The 16,515-nt window shown below is 38.8% G+C and overlaps 2 long non-coding RNA genes across 2 annotated transcripts; one reads left to right on the top strand and one right to left on the bottom strand.

The window, feature by feature from the left end:
• The first annotated feature begins 9,203 nt into the window (after positions 1-9,203).
• LOC118564498 lies at positions 9,204-10,426 on the top strand. The gene is made up of 2 exons (XR_004931885.1): positions 9,204-9,477; positions 10,033-10,426. It is a non-coding gene; the product is annotated as an uncharacterized LOC118564498 (long non-coding RNA).
• Positions 10,427-10,910: 484 nt separating this feature from the next.
• Positions 10,911-11,480, bottom strand: LOC118564447. Its single transcript, XR_004931854.1, has 3 exons — positions 11,391-11,480; positions 11,098-11,184; positions 10,911-10,941 (listed from the first exon to the last, which is right to left on the bottom strand). It is a non-coding gene; the product is annotated as an uncharacterized LOC118564447 (long non-coding RNA).
• Positions 11,481-16,515: the final 5,035 nt, after the last annotated feature.

Raw genomic sequence — 16,515 nt, 5'->3', positions numbered from 1 at the left:
CATTATGATCTTCTTAAAAATTGCCTGTACTTGATGTACAAGATTAGCGATGTGAATTTGATTAAATAGGAGGGGTTATCTATTTTTTGTTGTTTTGCACATTCGCATAGAACAAAAACATTAAAGCTCCAGAAACGATTGTTTCAGGTTTTAACCAAAAAAGGTTAAAAAAAAATAATTGATCATAACCTGGATGACTGAGAATCTTCACCAACATATTCAGGTTTTAACATCCAAAATGAATGAAACCTGTGACTTTTTGTCCTGAGATGACTAAAATGCACAAAAGAAACTTTCAGGCTCTTATATAACGTTACCTCAAAACCTCATAGCTTGAGAGTTTGCCACGTATGTAATTTTAAAACACAAAGTTGAGTTTTACACAGTGCAGTGAGACATCATATATTTACTTAAACTTGGCCCTGAAATCAGCTTCAGCAGCCAAAGATATATATTTAAAAAAAAAAAAAAGTCTTGAATGCACTCCTGCTGAGAGTAATAAAAACATTTACTGCCTTGTAGAGCGAGAGGTTCATGATGGTTGGAGACTGTGAGGTTGCTGTCAGAGGTTTGTTGTCTCAGCTTTCTTGTAAAAACCTTACAGCACACTCCATGCTGGCGTTTTTCCTCCTCGCGCTGAAAGTGATCCAGCCTTCGGAGGCTGATGCGTTGACCTCAACCTGAACACATGTGGCTTTATTTAGGAGCATGGTGACTTATCAACCCTCAGGCCTGAACCCCTGCTCAGGAAAACCATGACTGAGTCTGACAGGATATCACAGTTTACGCTTTCTGTTGACTCACCTGAACAAGAAACAGCTACGCGAGACTGGTGAACACTTCAGTACAAACCCAAGAACATTTTCATCTTATAAGAGAAAGACATACAGCAGCAACATAAAGCTGCTCGTAATTGTGTTGTGGGAGTAAAATAGTATATGGTTTTTTTTGTTTTTTTTTATAAGTGGTGTGTGTTTGCATTCAGTCCCCTTTACTGTGCAACTCCAAAGTCAAATCCGGTCACTTAATTAGTGGACAGAGACACTTGTTTGTAATATAATTGAATTATAAATGCAGCTGTTCTGTTTCTGGCCTCAGAGTTTCATTAGAGAACAAGCAGTGTCATAAAGACCAAGGAACCCAGGTTTAAAGCAGAGCCAGGTTCTGAAACAATCTCCCAGAGATCTGATAAATCAGAATCAGAAACACTTTAATAATCCCAGGGGGAAATTATTTTTGTTACACGGTCCAGATATACAAACAAAATATATATATATATATATATATATATATATATATATATATATATTTTTTTTTTTATATATATATACAACATTCCACACTAAAAATATAAATCAACCCATGGTTTTAACTTGGAGAGGGGATGGACCACCTGCAGACCAGCATGGCCATGGTTGTTCACTTTGGAGGTTCTAAGGAGATCCACAGCTTAGGTGGAAAATCTGTCACCAAGAACATCTGTTTTGGAAAGCTGGTAAACACACAAACCGAAAGATTTCCAGCATGAATTGCCACAAACATAAACATAAAATCCCAAAGCAATATATTAAACTCTGTGGTTGTGTCGTGACAACATGTGACAACCTCAAGACCTTTTATAAGACAGTGTAAAAATAAACTGAATTTATGATAAATAAATAAAAGTTGTTTTGAGTTTTAGTGTTGAAATGAGCTGAATTACCCAATGACATTTAAGAAAAAAAAGCGTTATTTCCTGAGTAAAGAAGTTACTTATGAAAGAAAAGAAACAATCTGACCTACAGTGATGCTGCTTTACTTATTCTGGAGCCTCTAAACGACTAGCAGAGCTAAATAAATCAGAACATTTGAAGGTAGTTTAGGTTGAAATTTAAAACCTGCTACCTGCAGAAAAACAGCTGGATAGGTCCTTTAAGCTTTATATCAGGAGAAAAGCTGAAATAGTTGGATTTTGGATCCTCTTGTTGACTGTATCTGAGTTAAGGAACAAGGGAACCTGAAGAAAACGGAAATGACTGCAGCGCTGCGTGGTGTTATCACACGATACCTTCATACTCACAGGTTCAGACTGATAAGGAGATACGTTTTTTTTCATGAGATTAAAATGTCTCAGAGCTGAAATACGGCCGGAGACAGTTTGGTGTTTGGTGGTCTGTTAGTCTGCATGAAGCTTTATGGGTGAACAGAATCACAGAACCGGGTAGGAGTTTCCTCCAACATGTCTGTCATTAATCATGGAGGCTGGAGCAGCATTCCTCTGGCCTGGGTTGGCTTGATTTACTTTATTTTTGTCTGAATACAGGATTAGCTGTTTGGTACTTCCCAGAAAGCCAGAGGTGGGCTTAGTCATCTTGGGGCCCAAGGACTAAAGACAGACATGGGCCCCTTAGGTTCTTAGACATACATGTTTATTGTTGCTTGACGCTACAGGTTGAAGGGACGTCTGCAGTTTGTCTTTAAGAGCAAGAGGATCTCTGCGCTGCTGTGACCCGTTTCACTGATGGCTGGGGTGCATTTCCAAGCTTTTATTACATACCATTGTTCATTTAATAGTGAAATATTGGGGTCTTACAACATTTTGATAACTTTTGGATGCAAGTTGTTTGGCGAGTTGTTGCAATTTATCCAGCCATGCCTCCAAATAACTCTTCTAAGTGATTTTCTTCCGAGTCAGAATGCATTTCATAAATGCAGAAATAAGGTTACAGATTTGAAAAACAATATTTATATGAGCGCTTATACTTTTTAGGATTTTTCAAAGTGTATATTCTAACTTTAATTGGTTGGATATACATTGCAGATATTTAAAAAAAATCTTCTTAGTAAAATAACATTTTAGAGACCCTTCAAATTAGGAGATAGGAATATTGCTTTTTTATATGACTATGTATAAAAAGATATATACTCTGTGTGTATGGTTTAAATAAATCAACTTGGGTGCAGCCATGGCACAAAAAAATAAAATATAAAAAAACTTGGATTTTAACAAAAAAATCAAGCTTTATTGTCACAATATAATAAGATAAAAAGTTTTGCCTCTCGAAATGATGTCTATAAAACACGTTTTATGTATTTACCGCCATGAGTTTTGGTAGTAGACAAAACAAAATTCAATACCTCAATTTTTATATGTTACATTTTTAATTTATTAGTTAATGTATAAAATCAAACTTAATGTTCAAGGGTTGGCTCCAATGCAGTGTGTAGAATACTATTAAAGAATATTATGCCCCCTCACACTTAAATGTCTCACTTCACTGTTTCAAATAATCAAACAATGTTTTTAATAGCACACAAAGATGACAAAGTCTAATTCCATCAGATCCTCCAGGTTGGTGAGAAAGTTTCCTCTCTAAGGAAACCCAGCAGGTTGCATCAAGTCTCTCCAAGCAGCATTCACTCCTCCTGAAAGAGCGTAGAGCCACAGTGGACAGTCGTCTGCATTGTTGATGGCTTTGCAGCAATCCCTCATACTGAGCATGCATGAAGCGACAGTGGAGAGGAAAACTCCCCTTTAACAGGGAGGAGAACCTCCAGCAGAACCAGAACCAGGCTCAGTGTGAACGCTCATCTGCCTCCACCCACTGGGGCTTAGAGAAGACAGAGCAGAGACACAGAAAGCACAGAAGCTCACATTGACCCAGGAGTACTTTCTATGTTAGAGAAGACAGAGCAGAGACACAGAAAGCACAGAAGCTCACATTGACCCAGGAGTACTTTCTATGTTAGATGGTAATAGAGGATGATCTGCCTCCCCTGATGACGTCACAGCTAACAGAAGGCCGGAAGTACAGTCACTCAGTGCAATAGAGTTCACAGTGACTATTTTTATGTATGAATGTATGTATGGGGAGGGGGGGGGGGTAAGTGGGAGTATAGCAGTCTGATGACAGGAAGAATGAAGCTGAATAGTCCATGTCTGGGGAGGTAGAGGTATTTTTGGTTGTCTGAGCCCTGGTCAGGCAGCGTCTGCCAGCAGTGTCATGGAGGGAGGGAAGTGTTGCCGCGGTGATTCTCTCCGCTGTCCTCACCTCTCTCTCCACATTTCCAGTCTGAGGCGTTACAGGCGCCAACCAGGCAGAGATGCATCTGCTCAGGACGCGGTCTATTGTCCCCCTGTGGAAAGTAGTGAGGTTTGCTCTTCTCACCCGACGCAGAAAGTTACACCTGAAGTAAAACTACCACAGCGTTTCAGAGAAAGAACATGAAGCAAACAGGCGGCGGCGGTGGTATGATGGTCTGGGGCTGCTTCAGGACCTGGGGACTTGTTCTAATTGATGGAGTAATTAAGACTCCAGGAGGAGATCCTAAAGCAGAATTAAAAGCATTCAGTTTGTGACTTTAAGCTTGACTGCACCTACGCACATCTCAGAATGACTAATAAAATAACAGTGAGATAAAATAAAATGTTGGTTTTGAAGGGGACTGTTCAGTGTCTGGATTTAAATCCAGTTAAGATGCTGAAGCCTGACCTTAAAAAACATTGTTTATGCTTAATAAATACAGCCATGCTTTGAAAACTGGCTTTTGTATTTACCCAGGACACATTTGTCTGAAATTTTAATTTCTTTGAAAATCTGAAACATTTACAATAAACAAAAACAGAAGAAATGTTTAAAGATGCACAGTTCAAAGTGTCCATTGTGAAATCAAACCATTCGTTTTGAATTTCAGCTCAGATTTGTTTTTGACCAACTTTTGAGTTGATTTCCAGACTCTTCTTGCTTTGTTTCTCTTAAACTCCTGCTTTCTTCTATTACAGCATCTCTTTGTAGATTTCCTGACTACGTTGCAGATGTTTTGCTCGCTTAAGGGAAAAACTCTTAGGGACAGATCTAAGACAGTTAAATTTATTTAACTCGGTTCTTCGTGTGAAAATAATAAACATCAGTGAGCATCGATGTTACCTTATGAGTAAAATATTCATTATCCAGCCAAAGGGCTGAATTTAATTGCTTTTTTAATCAATAAAAGAACTCCTTTGTTTGGTGTGTGGACAATAAAATGAGAAGTTTTGGCCCATTTGTGTGTTGATCTCAGAAGCATATAACCACGGTCCAGCTCATTTAAAATGCTGAAACAAAATGTTCTTGGCAAAGAGCAGTCGAGTTGAGTAAATCTGCAGTTTTTGTTTGTTTGTTGTGGGAACGTCCATTTACTGGTGCATCTCCAAAAATTAGAGAAAAAAGACTCCACTTTGCTTTTTTACTCATGTCAAAAAGTGAAACTGATCAATTAAATTGATATTTAATTGATTAATTAAACAGAGCAAAATACTTCAATATTAATTTCTTGCAATTTTGATGATTATTGTAAAAAGGTTATATATTGGGAAAATCTCACCCTAACCAGCTTATTAACTCCAAACACCTTGAAAAATTTCCCGCCTTTAAATGGTCTCCCAGTCGGTGTCAGTAGGCGACACAATCATAATTAAAGATCGACGATACAGTTTTTAGGGCCAATACCGATACAAGATAAGTGCTGCACATTTTTTGGGGGCCGATTCTTGATTAGATAATTTTCTGTAAAGTTAGACGCTGTGCGAGTAGTGATTGGTAATTGTTTTCATGTGCATACAGGATTCTCCATGAGTATAAACAGACTACAGCGGGGGCACCTCGTCAGGTGGAGATCAGACTAGGAAATTACTCGAGCAAGAGTAAAAAAATATTTTTTGTAAGAAGGCTACTCAAGTACTGAGTAAATATTTATAACAAACTCATTTAATATTTAAAATGATGTAATTGGTCGGGCAAAATATTAAATTATGTACAAATTCTCGTATTTTAACGACCAACATAAAAACATTACAAACAATAACAATTACAAAGTAAGTCAGGCAGAAGAAACACTTTTCTAAACAATGTTTTTCAACATAAAACGTATGGAACTAAGCAGTTAATGTGTGCAAAGTAAGTTAGGACAGTGCAAAATACTTCCAGTAACAATATCTGCTGTTTACTGTACGGTTTCTTCACCTGTAAATGGCTCCATGAGGTCAGCAGATAGAAAATAGCATTAAAACAACAAAACTTGTGTAGAAACAAGAAGTCTCACCTTAATATAAACTGTAGACGAGTCTCTCTGGTGCATTTTGGTTGAAACATGTTTGTTCTTTATTCAGTAAAGTTACTCACAGTGGACAGAGTAGCCAGACATTTCACTCAACTAAGAGTAGCGATACTTCTTCATGATATTTACTCAAGTAAAAGTAAGAACTACAGTGCAACAGAACTACTTTTATAAGTAAATTCATAAAAAGTTACTGTGCCGCATTGATGCAGTAATTCACGCAAAAGGAGCCCAGACCTGGAACGGAGGGCACAGAAATTAAGATACTTTTCAGAAACCTGACATTTCTGCCTAACATATCTTTATTGATCTTATGTAATATTCCCATTTTCTGAAACACTGAATTTTAGGTTTTCATTCCCTGTAAACCATAATCATCACAATGACAACAAATATTTAAATCTGCATGTAATGAATTTATATAAAATATGAGTTTCAGTTTCTGAAATGAGGGCCAGAAAATATTGAACTTTTTAACCAAAATTGTACTTTTTTTCAGATCTAGTCCCTCTGTGGACTCTTTAATCCGAGGGGACCTGGATACAAATCCCGGCTACGTCAGAAATGGCGTCCGGCATAAAAACTGTGTGCGTTGCAAGCTGTAATGATTGCTGTGGCGATCCCTGAATAAGGGAGCTGCTAAAAGGAGTGAATTTACCCACTGAGAGATCATAAAAGGTGATTTTTCCTGTTCTGGCTGCTGCCCTCCATGATGTTCACCCACAGGTTCAGATGCAGACGCAACATGTGACCTGACGCACACATAGGAGCTCATCAGCTGCATGTTCCCGCAGGAAGCCGGGTGTCAACCTCTGGCCTTTCCCATAATCTTTGCAGATAAATAGGGACAGTAAGTGCTCAGTGGGAGTTGCTGGAGATGAATAACAAGACGCGGTCTGCTTCCAGTTTGTCTGTCAGTAAAGCTGGAGATCATGGAGCAAGGTTCAGACCGCCTTTATGAACATGGAGAGGGCAACATGCACATTCATCTCTGCAGCGATACTCCCTCGCATGGGTTCCTGACATGAAACAGAGCCAAAATAAGCGCTGAATTGCACGCTGTATTTACATTAACATGTTCTGGTATGACCTGAATGCAGCAAAGACTGGTTTTAGCAGCACATAGAAAGGCGATAATGTAAATATGTTGGAGCTGGAGCTTTTTTTGGGGGGGCTGGGTTAAAGAGAAAACAAGTTTGTCATAATGAAGATGAAAAACATCTGAACGAGCAGATTCGTGGTCCCCTAAAAAACAAGCCAGTAGCTGCATGTAGCTTCATTATAAGGTCATGTTTGTAGTTATAAGTATTGTCCTAAGTTTTCAATAGACATAATCTTGTCACCATCTGAGGGTGAAATAAAATTACTTCTCATTTTGTAAAGTGCGTTGTTAATTTTAGTTAAAGAAAAAAAAAGTTAGCTGAAGGCACTTTACAAGGTGGTAAATGGCTTGTACTTGTCATTCAACCTTTCACAAACACATTACAAAAGAGAAAGATGTCAGATTCTCATCCAGGAACATTTAATGAAATGAAACGAGGTTCGCCTATTTTTTGTGTTCATATCATCAGGATCACTGAATTCCTCATCGTCTGACCCTCTACACGTTAAAGCTATAGTTTGTAATCCTGTTCAGAAACACTTTTTGTAATACTGGGTAATATGTTGCTTCCATCCTGAAAGTAGTAAATACATTACGTATTCACAAAAAGGAGGTTAAACTTTGTTTTCTGTGGGAGCTACAGGACTGTAGCTCTGGAAAAGGTTTGCATTTTCAGTTTCAAATTTGTAATTTTTTTGAACAAACATGATGACCCCAATTTAGCTCCATATGTATTCCCTCTTGTTTCATTAATATAATTATGGTTATAGTTGGTAATCCTGTTGGATTAGCTATTGGACCGAATGGCAGGGATTGGTCAGAGGTTAGGTTCCTGCTCTCATCCTTCTCTGTCTCTTGAGTTCTGGGTTTATCACCTTTTCTATTGGTTGTCCCACAAGCCAATCATTCTGAGGCGCTCACGTAACGCCAGTGTCCGTGCTCGTTCCTCCGTAGTTTCTGCTTGCTGGCTGCGCATCCTCAATTCTAGTGTTTATGTATCCGGCTATTTTAGCGGTTAGCTTAGCGGCTATCTTAGCGGCTAGCTTAGCGGCTAGTTTAGCGGCTAGCTTAGCGACTAGCTTCGCAGTTAACGGTTCATTGTAGCTCCACTGCTCTCATCGTAGACTTTGAACATAGCTGAGAGTGACAAGAAGCAAACCATGTTCAAGTTTATGAAAAGAAGAGGAAGAATTCAATAAAAAGTAAGACCAGAGTCTTGTGCATGCGCAGTTATTCCAAAAGGGACTGGGGGGGAATCGCCGACCCTAGCTTTAAGGTGGAGATTTAACGGAAGTCTGTACAATACAGTGGAGTCAAATTCAGTTTAATGTGCCTCTAGGTAAAACGTTCTCTTTATAAGGAACCCCAGCATGACACTTTGAGTGATTTGACTTTACAGCCATGGAAATGGAGGATTTTTCCTACCTGGGTTTGGGATCGGTCTCAGCCTGAAACAGAGGAGTTTGTGTCTCTTATTCACAAACGATAAGCAAGGAGATGGACAGATTTTAGCCGCCCATTTATGTCCAGATCCTCTGTGATGGTAACGGGACATCGATCATGGCTCAAAGACCCAGAGAGATCCCTGAAACAATCAGAAAAGACTTTCCCCCTTGTTGTGGGTGGGTTCTGCTGCTCCAAACCTTGAGCCAGTTTAAGAAGTTTGGAGACCTTCTGCCTTTTGAGGCTTACTGGGCCCATCCCAGCAGGAGGAGACAGAATTTTTCCCGGAGAGATTAAATATCTTTTTTGGACTCTTTGAGACCACCCTGTCTTGGATGGACAGTGTGACCCTGGCTGTTTAGCATTTGTTGGAAGGATGTTGACTTTCTGTTTTCATCCATGAACCCATTCAGAACCACCTGGAGCTTAACCTCCCCAACAACACCGTTTCTGCTGTGGACTCCTTCAGGTTCCTGGGAGCCCCTCTTTCTCTGGACCAGAGATGGTCCTCACTCATAAGCTGTGTCTCAATTCGGCGGCTGCGTCCTTCGAAGGACCCAGCCTACTCAGCCTTAGGAGGACCCAGCCATCGGAGGATGCTCCGGAGGATCCTCAGCCGTTGGTAAATGGGACGGTCTAGCCTTTGGAGCACTTCCTGGTTGCGACACGACGTCATCACGTCTACCCCAAGCCCGGCGAAAACAGCACCAGCGCCGATAAACGACGCAAAAAAATGGATATTGAATTATTTTTTATTTATTTACTTGTTATTGGTGGAGGAGAGTCGGTTTAGCCGGCTTCGGCGGCAGTAAAACCGGCGACAAATTTTTCTCAGGCTGGAGGAGCGCAGTGGAGAGGTAACATTTACCTGCTATTATTTTCACCCACAGGGACCTGCTAATGATCATAATATACCAGTTATTAAACAAACGCTTGTCAGCAGATTGATGAATATGTTTAAATATAAAATGTTATATTTATTTGTAAGACTTGATATAGGCTTATGTTTGTAACTTTAGTAATTTGAATTGAATAGTTAAATGTGTACAAACCCTGTAAATAACTGACTTAAATCACTACTTTCACTATCACTAATGTTGTGTTGAGAAGCCAAACTAATATTGAGAAATAAATCATTATTTGTCTAAATTGTTATCCCCTTACTGCCTGGTTTTATTTGTAATTATATAACGAAAAAATAATACAGGAAATATAAATCTAAATATAAAAACGTAAAAAAAAAAGTTAAATAGGGGATCTAGATGAAGTAAAATAAGTAAAGGCCAGAATTGTTTGGTCACAAATTAGCAACACCAGGCGTTAAGGGGTTAACATTCACTAGAATTATATCAGCTAAAATTACATTGCTATCATCTAATCCTGTTGTTCTTAATCTTCATGTCTCTATCCAGACAAGGCCGATGTACCGCTGCATCAACTTAAATGCACAACATCTGCCTGGGAGCCGGTGATCATGGCCCCAGACGATGAAGTGCAGGACGACAAGCCAGAGGATGAGGAGGGGGAGAACGTGTTGGAGGCAGTCGGTGGTGCTCCCTGGCGGGACCAGCTGTCTGCCGAGGTGTCTGCCCTGGAGGAGGTTCTACCCGACCACGATTACATTTAGATGGCAAGTATAATCACTTTTTAGCTTTTCTCATGTAAGGGTTATGAAAACAGTTGTAGTAAAGTCATTTTCTGCGTCGTCTTAAACATTTTTAGGAACATGGCAGCCGTCGATTGGGTCAGCCCTGCAAACCCTGATGGACGATGTGGTGAACAGTGGAGAGAGGCATCCCCCACCCCCCAGATGATGTCCCACTCGCAGTGATAAGACTCCAAGGTCATCTGTGTGGCATCCCATCCAGTCCAGCAGCACCACCAGGGACTCCTGCTCAGTCAAAATTGTGTATATATGTATATATATATATATATATATATATATATATATATATATATATATATATATATATATATATATATATATATAGTGTGTTCTTTAGTAATATTTATTTTATATCTTCTGTAAATAGTTAAAATGTTTTTGATAGTTTATTGTAAATACTTGTTTCCCTAAAAATAAATTGATGTTATCACTGAGAAGTTGTTCTAAGTTTACTTAAATTGTAAAGAAGTGATGAAACAGATGATGTAAAAGGTTAAAAGACTTTAAGAACACACAGACAACAATAACTTTTATAAACAATTTAATAATTTAATTTAACAATAACAGCAACACAGAACCTGAGGATAAACCATGGCCAGTTGGCAGCAGTTTGCTTCCCACTGGCCCCCTGCCCTGTCCCTGGATCTTTGCATTCCTAAAGTAGAGGAAAACAATTTGTGTCAACAGATGCAATTTTCTGTAGTGTTTCTTTGAAGCTAGAAAAAAGGAGTGTTATATATATATATATATATATATATATATGTGTGTGTGTGTGTGTGTATTTCATTACATTAGCCAAACCTGAACATACTTTGTATTTTTTTTCCAAGTTGTCCCACTTTTTTTGGCCTGTTGTGGCTCAACTTCACCCTCCAGACCCGTTTTTTGCAGGATTGTTCTAAACAAGAGAAACGAGAAGAGATAAACACACAAGGATCCCTACTATCACAACTATAAGATTAAAAAAAAAGTAACATCTGGGCATCATTTGATGTGATCAAAAGATTATATTTGTACGTTGGTGTTTGAACAGGACTTCTTTGAACTTGTGTGACTTTTACATATAAATGCAACATGTATATGGAATTATGCCTCAACTCTTACCTCCATCCGACTGTGGCAGTGTTTTTGGCCCCGGTAAAGAGGTGGTCATTTTGCCCACGGAGTTTTATCAACTCATCTGTATGCTCCCTGTTCCCTAGAACAAAATGACATGTAAAGCATATTTCTGTTATGTCAACAGGAAAAATGACTGTTCTGTATAATTATGCCAGTACTGTTCTTCAAGTGAATTATACTTTAAACCTTATTATACTGTACTGTAAATTAACTATACATTATTGAGTATTCAAACAAAACGTTTGCAGTATTGACAGCCCAGCACAGCTGGACTGATGTTATTTCTTCAGCTGCATTAAGCTTTGACAGTTCTAATCACTTATAATAAACTGTATGAGAATAAATTGATCGGATTTGTGAGGGACATGGCTATCAGCACAGTTACAATAAGATGTAGGTTAAAATAAAAAATTGTGACATTTTTATTCAGTCTTTTAATGTTGCTAAAAGTCTCGTATCAACAGATTAGCTCTAAGCTTTAGCTATAGCTGGTCCTACAAATTCCGGTGGCTCCGTTACCGTCATGTATTTTAATAATGTTCAGTTAAAAAAATAAAAACAAACTACTTACATAGCTGTACTCAGCACTACTGCCAGCGCTGCTGCTGCTTTCCATTAGTCTTGATGAAAATCCGCCTTCTTTCTTCTTCTTAAACTACTAAAAAAAAAAGCGAGCAAAGCACCTTGGGAAATCTTATGGCAGGCAAGGCCAGTAAGGATGGTCGCGGTGCATCCTCAGAATTCGGGGAAAAGGAGGACGCATTTGAAGGCTGCATTTTAAGCGTCCTCAGAATTTTTGCCAAATGGGACAGCCTCCGCGCATCGTTGTGACGTCACCGGCCTTAAAATGCGTCCTTCGAAGGACGCAGCCGCCGAATTGAGACACAGCTATAGATGCCGTTCAGCAGAGACCGGACTTCCTGCGGTATCTCAGGAAGTCCAACCTTCTCCAGGAGCTGCCGGTCATCTTCTCAATGTGTGGTTTGGCTCATCCATGACACAGGCCCGGTCCAGATTGCAACCAGCAATGACGTCTGCAGAGAGGATCATCCGTGCTGACCTTCCATCCTTTAATCTGCATTTAATCAAACCTTTTTATTCCCATATAAGGAAATCAAGATGCTTTTATGTGTTTGCCACAGATGGTGAGACCCATTTCTTACTTTCTACCCTGAAGGTCTCTTCATACCTGAGTCAGCAGCTCCTCCTTTGATCAGGTCTCCTCTTACAGCACATTTCCTCTGATCTCAGCAGGACTAAGCGAGAACTCCAGCTCTAATTATGACTCAATGGCCGCTCACAGGGGAGAGGAAAAGTGACGGAGGTCTGTTTCCAATCTGGGAACCACAAATATTTTCCATTCGCTTCCTCTGATTCTATCGCGTTTCATCTAATAAACAACTAATTTAAAAAGAAAAAAAAGGTGGCGGCGTTTTACAAAAACAGGAAGACTCTTTTGAAAGGAGACGATGGCTTTTGGTGGAGCAGCAGCTGTGAAGCTGGTAAAACTCCACCTGAACTTTGTTTTTGTCTGTGTTTGAGTGACACAGACGCTCCAATCTGGTGCCTGTACTGCAGATTTGGTTTGGGACGAACTCGGTTCTCCCTCAGAGGGTGAACGATTGCGACCCAAGTTCTCCCTGAGGACCAGACGCTAACATTATGGTCTGTTTGTTTAACTTTGCTCTGGAGGCCTGATGTAGTGCTGGAAAAATAACCAGAGCCTGCAGAGCAAAGGTCTTATTTATTTGTTTTTGGGCAACCGAGTTCGTAAAGAAGGAACTTTCTGTACGTTTCCACAGCTGCTCTGATGTAATTAATATTTACTGATGCATTGAGACACTTTTTTTCTGTCCGCTCCTTTGTTGCACAATTCAGGAGTCCTGTTGTTTCTGCCTGACTAAAAATAAACTGAGGGAATTATGGTCTTGTTGGTGAAGATTCTCTGTCATCCAGGTCAAGATCAAAACACGTCAAAGATGCTCTCCAAACCTGTGGATACCTTAACTGGGCTTTTGTCAAATCAGCAAGGAAATCCAAGAGACACGTCGCAGAACAAAACGTAGAGAAGAACAAGCGCAGAGACATTGTCATCCCTTATGTTGCTGGAGTCTCTGAAAAACGCAGGAAGATCTCTAAACACAAGATCCTAGAACATTTCAAACCAAACAGGACCCTCAGAGAGAGGCTGGTGCATCCTAAGGACAAAACCCCCAAACCTAAGATGAGCAGAGTGGTGTCTGCAGTTCAGTTCAGGGGAGGAATGTTCTGATCTTTATATTGGAGAAACCACACAACCTCTCCACAGACACATGGCTCAGCACAGGAGAGCTACCTCCTCAGGACAAGACTCTTCTGTCCACCTACACCTTAAGGACAAAGGACACTCTGAGGACCAAAATGTTCACATTTTGGACAGAGAAAGATGGTTTGAGAGAGGGGTGAAGGAAGCCATTTACGTAAAGCGAGAAAAAACAACTTTAAACAGAGGAGGAGGGCTCAGGTTTCAACTTTCAAAAACCACAACATTTAACTTATGAGCCAGGCTAACGATGAACCTAACGAGGAGCCTAACGAGGAGCCTAACGAGGAGCCTAACGAGGAGCCTAACGAGGAGCCTAACGACTCTCCATTGTTGTAGCGATCAGTTCCAGGTGAATCTGCAGGTGAATCTAAGTTCTAATGAGGCCTCGTCTGCACGTCTATAAAGCTTTGAACTCCTCACTACTCCAGACATTTTGAAGTGAGAAGGCTTCCTGGATGGGAATAGAATAGAATAGAATAGAATAGAATTCAACTTTATTGTCATTGCACTGTCACAAGTACAAAGCAACGAAATGTGGTTTGCATCTATCCAGAAGTGCTATGCAGGATATAAATATTATTTATAAGTATGTATAAGTAAAAAGTAATAGTAGGAGACTATAAAATGTTGTGTATATATATAAATATGGGAGCTATATGCACAGATTATACAGAATATAATAAATATGGGAGCTATATGCACAGATTATACAGAATATAATAAATATGGGAGCTATATGCACAGATTATACAGAATATAATAAATATGGGAGCTATATGCACAGATTATACAGAATATAATAAATATGGGAGCTTTATGCACAGATTATACAGAATATACAGGAATGTTAGGAAAAGGATTATATATGTATTAGCAGGTTTATAATACAAGATAAATAATGGCAGATAAGATTTACAAAATCTATACAGATTGTATACAAATTGTGTATGTGTGTGAGGGGAACAGTCCATGGTACATCTTAAGGTTCAGAATAGAAGTCCAGTTATTTAATTTTTTAACCTTTTTTTTTAAGTGCTCTTATAGCAGGTTTTTGAGTCAGGCAGCGGCTAAAAATCAGGGACACAAACACTTTGTGTAAAATAAAAACAAGAAAGCAGCACATAAGCAAACTAAACTGGCGACTTTTGGTTTGATTGTTTTGTATCATGCTGCTAATTTTGTTGGTCTGGAATGAAAATCATTACAGAGTTCTCAGAGGTGGTTATTGGTTTTAACATCATGGAAAAACAGCTCCATCTAAATGCTGGAGAGTTACTTCAGCTTCATGCCTGTTCACACTTGCAGCTTGTTGTTTGTTTTGGTTTAAACCAGGGATGGCATGAGGTGATTGTGACAGCCGGTTGGGTTTAAGCCAGAGTCAGAATGAGGAAAACACATCTGTTGGGTTTAATTGCTTTTGCAATTCTCGTCCTCAAGGGCCAATTCCTGCAGGTTTTAGATCGGGTTTTTCTCTAACACACCTGAATCATATTTAAATTATCTTTTTTTTTATTATTCCTTATCAGCTTTCAACTCATAAGGAATAAAGTGACCATTAATTATACATTAATCAGTTTACTCATATTTTCAAAATAAAACCTTTTTACATTTATATATTCAACCCACTCTTCCAGCATGACATAAACCATCCCTGTCTATTCTTTATAAATGCTGTCATCGCTTCCATTTTATAAATATCCAGTAGTATTTCCCACCATGTTGTCAAATTTGGTACTTTCTATGATAACCATTTATTAGTTATACACTTCTTACTGGCCACTAACAAAATACCAAATAGAAATGTATCATTCTCATCCAAGCCTGTGGTACATTTGCAAATAAAAATCGTATTTATAACAAAAGGGATTACACATTTAAAAATAGCTTGCAGTGTTCTATGAATATTTTTCCAATATTGTTTAATTAATGAACAGTCCCACATATTATGAAAGTAATTCGCTCATTGATTTCCACATTTCCTCCAACAGACAGGGTGATTTCCATCATAATGTGACTTCTGATATGGAGTAATAAAGTATCTAATTAAGGTTTTCCATCCAAAGTCTCTCCATTTCTATGAGGAAGTACATTTCCATCGATGTCTTTGTATTGAAGTCCATTCCTCCTCACATATGTTTATTCCTGCTTCTTTCTCCCATATTGCCTTAACAGTGCCAGTTGAGCATGGCACGGGATTTGACAAAAACTTTCTTGTAAATGATCTATTAACTAAAAATGGTTGGGTAAACGTCATATTAGTGTTCATAACTCTTCTTAGTCGTTAGATGTAGACATTGTTTGGAGTCAGAAAATATACGTGGTAGGTTTGGGCATTTATAAGTGTTAGAAAAATGTAATTCAAGTTTGTACATTTTAGGGAGTGGTGACCTTGTGGCTAATTAGAGTAAGATGCTCCCTGAAGGATGGGTTAAACAGGACACATTTCACAGGAATGGATATTACAATGACAAATAAAGATGATTATCGTCATTACTATTCATTAGCGTTTAAAACACTTGTTGCTTGTTGGATTTAGGCAATTGCTAGGGTTGGGAAAACATCCTATTGGTGAAGTTTAGGAAGATGTGATTTTGGCAAGGTCAGTACATTAGTTGGTACCGTTTATATTACATTTCTCACTGGTTAGGCTTAGAAATTTATTGGGGTTAGGGAAAAATATTTGCTTTATTAACACATGTTAGGGTTTGAAAAAACCTTAATGGTTAGAACTTGGGTTGTTCATTTTGAACATTCAATTCAATTAAATTTTATTCATATAGCGCCAATTCATGAAACATGTCATCT

Source organism: Fundulus heteroclitus, chromosome 11 (assembly GCF_011125445.2).
Source record: "Fundulus heteroclitus isolate FHET01 chromosome 11, MU-UCD_Fhet_4.1, whole genome shotgun sequence".
NCBI lineage: Eukaryota > Metazoa > Chordata > Actinopteri > Cyprinodontiformes > Fundulidae > Fundulus > Fundulus heteroclitus.
The sequence above is the reverse complement of the archived record's forward strand: the minus strand, read 5'-3'. Positions and strand labels throughout refer to the sequence as shown.